The 5292-nt window shown below is 53.4% G+C and overlaps 1 protein-coding gene across 3 annotated transcripts in view; it reads left to right on the top strand.

Moving 5' to 3' along the window:
* The window catches only part of Znf827 (zinc finger protein 827), a 168980-nt gene that overhangs the window by 1388 nt on the left and 162300 nt on the right, over positions 1-5292 (top strand). The window lies entirely within an intron of this gene.

Genomic DNA, 5292 nt, shown 5'->3' with positions numbered 1-5292 from the left:
CGCCGGCCCGAGCGCGGCCGCGGCCCCCGCCCCCGCCCGCGCCCCGGGCCCCGCCGCGCCGCCCTCCCGCGTCTCTTTGCGAGACTCCTAACTTTTCCCCCACTCCCGCTCGCTCGGGCTCCCCCCCGCGTCCCCCACGGGCGCCCCGCGTCCCGAGCGTTCCGAGATGCCGCCGGAGCTAAAAGTGAAGGAGAAAGGAGCAACTAAAAATATCCCCCGGGGCCGCGGGGCTCCGCGGGCGCCGGGGAGGGGGCAGGGGCGACGGCGTGGGGCGGGGAGGGGGGAGGGCCGCGCGGGGAGGGGGGACGGGGTCGGGCGCTGCGCGGGGCGCCGGGCCGGGCCGGGGGCGGGAGCGGAGCGGGGCGCCCGCCCGCCCGGCGGTGTCAGGCCGACGTGGTCGGTCACCTGAAGTTCACGGAGGGTGGGGGAAGGGGAAGGCTATGGTGCTCGGCGCCGCGCGAGCGGGAGCCCTTCCGCCGCGGACGGCCGCTCTCCCCACGCCGGGGCCCCGCGGTTGGCACCCGGGCCGGGCGGAGCGGGCGAACCTTCCTCTTTCTTCCCCTTCCCGGCACCCGGGAGCCGACGCGCAGGGCTCGCCTGGGCTTTTCCCTCTCCCTGGCTTTAGGGAAAAAGCCCCCGTGCAGTCCTTCCCTCGCCCGCCCGCTAGAGGTTCTGAGGGTAGCATCACATCTGCGATATATATGCACATAAAATCGCTCGCGGGCGGCCGCGAGGGCAGGGATTCTGTGCGAGGCGGCGGCGGCGGCGGCGGCCGGGGCGGGAGGCTCGGCGGCTCACGGAAAAGTCGCGGCGGCCGGTGGGAGCGAGCGTGCCCATGGCCGGCCGTCGCGCGTGGGTCCCGGGCCCGCCGCGGGGGCCTCGGCTCGCGCCGCGCGGGCCCCGGGGCTCCCGGAGAAGTTGCCCTTAGATGGCAACTTTGGGAGCGCGAAAGCCGGGGCGGCGGGGTTACGCGGTCAGGCTCCTTTCTTCTCCCCCTCGCGGAGAAAAGACACGCTGGCGGGGCCGGGGGGCGGGGGACGCCGCGACGCCGCCCTCCCGCGCGGCCGCCGGCAGCTGCAGCCTGCCCTGCCGGTGACCTTGACCCTGACCTCCCGCCGCTGCCCTCCGTCTGGGAGGAAACTCGGGCTCCATTTTAGCTCCGGTGTCTGGTGGGCCTCTCCCGCGGGTGCTGCCTGTGGATGAAGTTTTATCTCGAGAGTGGGCTCCCTCCTCGCTCGGCGATGGAGTGCGGTTATCTGCCCGCTTAAAAAAAGAAAAAAAATCGCCCCCCTCTCGCAGTCACGTTAAAGCCACTTTCACCTAAGTAAGAAGCAGTTCGCTTTTGGAAGCACAGTAAACCGGCCTGCCCTCGCCCCTCCCCCTCTCCTTCTTTAGGGAAGCCTTAATGTGTAAAGCGTTTCCACCTAATTTTGCATTGAGTGGATTTTTTTTCGTGTGTCTGTTCATGTGTGTTGCCTTTTCTAAGCGGGGTTTGCACGTTTTATAAGCAATTTACATTTTGACCAAGCGATTGCTGGGCAAATGGTGTATTTTGCAAGTCAGTTTCAGTCACCTAGGGCTAGCTTAGAACCCAGTGAGGGTCCCAGGAACTAGAAAATGATACACATGAAAGGCGCGCCAACTCGCGTAAAAATGAATGTTATTGTCCACTTAGCACAGGCTGTAGTGGCAGATCTACACTAGCCTAGTTTTCAATATTGAGCTATTAGTCGTGTGTGAGCAAAAGGCTCCTTCCCTGGCAAGACTGTGCTCTATCAAGGTTAAAATACAGTTGAGTCTGGGGATTAGAGGTGCCTGCTTGAAGTCATGTTGGAGTTTTAAGAAGTTATGTAGAGACAGATCTAAAACTTGCTTGCCCCCGCCCCGCCCCCAAAAGAGTGATCTGTCATGTAGGTGGAGCAAGGAAGTGATTAAATGAATGAACTGGGGAAATTTAAATTACTTTTAAAGCCAAAAAACTCTTTTGAGTAAATGCAGAAGTTATTAAAGCAGAAGTTATTGATGTGTTGATTTAAGAATTGATAGAGCCTGTGAACACTTAGGAAGTGTGAGGAGCTCGAGCGCGCGCGCGCACACACACACACACACACACTGTCTGAATTTGTAGGACAGTTGAGATGCTCTAACCCGCCCCCCCCCCCCCCCCCCCCCCCCTCCCTCCCCCCTTCTTCTGGAGGGCCGGTCCGCACCCCCCCCCCCCCCCCCCCCCCCGCCAGCACTCTTTGCCTTTGCAGCCCCAGCAATGGGGCCAAGGAGTTTTAGAGCACACACTGTTGCCACAGACAGATGTTTTCTGTGAGTGGAGTCTCTTTCTCACACTAAACAATACTCTCCAGGAACAGTCTGGCCCTGCAAAGCCCACTGTCTTCCCACTGGACAGTACATACACCGGGGAACCTGGACAGCTCACCCTAGAGTGGATTAGTCCTGGAAATCCAGGCGAGCACTTGGTATTATCTGATACCAAGTCTGGGGTGAGTCTTGGCTCCTGGCATGGAGTGCGAGCAATTCCCCAGGCTGGGCTCTGGTCTGCTAGGGTTTCCTAGCTCCTTCTGTTCAGCCAGACACCCCTGGGACTGTTCAGAACCGAATTAGCTTTGGAGATGGACGAGCCTTTAACCTGACACTACTAACCTTAGACTTAGGTTTCTGATTTAAAATTCTGCAGTCATTTCCAACTGGGCCTCAAAAAGTAAGAGAGAGAGACAGAGATAGAGAGAGAGAGAGAGAGAGGATATTTATGTTTAGTGGGCTACCTCATACATATACATAAAAAACTGTTATGTCCTACAGAGGTGAAGTCCTGTCTACATGCCACAGAGAAGTTCTGAAGTAACTTGAGGAGGTATCACCCAGCCAAAGGATGTTAAGCCTGTATCATATTTGAGGGGACTGGTTTAAAATTATTATTCAAAATAAAGGCACCTGTTTCTTGGTTTAACGAAGTAATTTTCATTTTGAGATTTAAAGTGCAACTCAACTGCTGGTGATGGCTCTTTCACAAAAGTTCTTTCATTAATAATAAAGCCCAAGGCCATGTTTAAAAGAATGGCCCAGCTGTCTTTTAAGCTGTACCAGGCACTGTCTTCATCAGAACCCTAAGCAGTATAACTTAAGAAAGTCTGTCAACCTAAGAAAGGATGAGACAGACTTGGATGTGGGGACTGTGCGGCAGACCTGGGGCCTTTCAAGCAGTATGACTTAGGGATCATGAGGCTGATGGGGCTGTGCTTAGGAAGGTGTTGCCAATGCATTTGTTGACTGTGTCTGTGTGTTGGTTCCTGGTGGTAATCGGCACTTTACCATTTCACCATTGGCATCAGTTTCCCCCCACACATAGGAGTTTAGATTCTGTTACGTTTATCACAGGGAATTTCACTGACACCTACTCCCCAAAGGGGAGCACGAAGGAAAAGTCAATAAAACAGTTGTTTTATTATTGCAGTGTTTTCACTGTTCACTCAGCCTGTTGCAGACCAGAACGGGTTACTGTGTTCGTCATTAACAAAACTTTAACAAACTTTGCTCTCTAGTAAAACCGGGAAGCAACATGACTGGAAAGCAACTGGATCCTTTATTTTTCTGCTTTTACGAGTCTCTCTCTCCCTCTCTCTCTCTCTCTCTCTCTCTCTCTGTGTGTGTGTGTGTGTGTGTGTGTTCAAAGAAAAGGAATTTAACTCTGCTTTTGTTTCTTACTGAGTTTTGCAGTGACCAGGCACTATTTCCTGACTAACCCATGGGGGGAAAATTCTCAGTGTGAAGTCGAGTGTTTTACAGCTCTTGTCAGGCAGGTCTAATGATTCTGGGGGTCATTGCTATCTGTTCCCAAAAAGAGCATCCGTGCATTCTTAGGACAGTAAGGGGACGATTGCAGAGGTTTCCTGTTAAAACATGGAAGATGGCTTGGCAATCACATTCCCTCTAATGCTTCAAAATAGTTTCTAATAAAAAAATTGATTTTTAATTTATCGGTGCTGCCATCTCGCTCTTGAGATAACACGCTGGTGTGAGTTGATAAGTCTCTCAGACAAAGTGTTAATAAATCACGCCGAAGAAGTCTAAATTGGACAACTTTCTGCCCTCGTGAGTGCCACAGCACATTTTGTAGTTGAGGATCTTCGAGTGGTCTCTGTCAGAGGGTTTTGAGGGAATCTCTGCTTGGGGAGATGTGCAAAAATCAGACGGATAGCTGCGTGCCCAAAGGAGAGTGAGCATTGGGGTACCCAGGTACGTTCCTGGGGTCAAAAGTTGTTTTAAAATATAAGGAGTCTTGTTAATTACTCTCCGTGTGGATTTGTGGATAAAGCATGTTAGAAACGTGGTGCTGGTAGTTTGGGTTCAGATCGTGTCAGGACACATGAAGTTTTACAAAAGGGAAAGAGCTCTGTCATCTCGTGCTGCTCTGTTCACTCACACTTAAATTGGATGAGCTGGTGTCCTAGTTGATTGGGATTGCTATAACAAAGTGCCCCGGTCTGGTACCTTATTAAACAGTACATCTTTCTTTTTCCTTATGGTTGTTGAGTTTGGAGAGGCTGAAGTGAAGGTGACCACACATTCAGTGTTCTGTGGAAAAGACTCCCGTCTCTCCTCCAGGAGTGGGGGGGCCTTCTGGTGTGCTCATGTGGCAGAAGGGCTGACTGAGCTGCCTGGGGCCTCTTTCATCTTGGGTCTGCCCTGTGACTTAGTCACCCTGAAAAGACTTTCCTCCCGACACTAGCACAACAGGGATGAAGTTTGGGGTGGTGGGGAGGGAGGGGGATATAAAGATCCAGGGGGTAGCCTGAGGCCCGAAGGAGAGGCTGGAGGTGCCCGCCTCGCCGCACTTCGAGAGGTTTGCTCAGTGTCGAGCGTGGTCGCCAAGGCCCTCAGCAGGGGCTGAATGGCGCCATGGTGCTGGGAGGAGGTCAGTGTGTCCGGTAGCCCTCATTTGAAGTGGCCCTGCCCTCCGTTCTTCATTTTCAGATCTCTGGTGGAGTGTGAGGGTCTGAGAGGCAAAGACGAACAACACGCCGGTGCTGATCTTCCTACTCCAAGTGACGTGTTAGTAATTTTCTATAATTTAGTCAGACCTGGTCGTGGACCAGGATAATGAGAGTGTGACCTACAAAATGGGACTTTTGGGTATGTTAAAGGATTTCTAGCTTGGGAGTTTACAAGGCTGTGGGCTTTGTGTTAAAGCAGTAGATTTCGGGTTTTTACTGATTGGAAAGAAATCCAGAGCTGTGTGTGTGTGTGTGTGTGTGTGTGTGTGTGTGTGTGTGTGTGTGT

The sequence above is a fragment of the Psammomys obesus genome, unplaced genomic scaffold, assembly GCF_907164565.1.
Source record: "Psammomys obesus unplaced genomic scaffold, mPsaObe1.curated_primary_1811, whole genome shotgun sequence".
Lineage (NCBI taxonomy): Eukaryota > Metazoa > Chordata > Mammalia > Rodentia > Muridae > Psammomys > Psammomys obesus.
The sequence above is the reverse complement of the archived record's forward strand: the minus strand, read 5'-3'. Positions and strand labels throughout refer to the sequence as shown.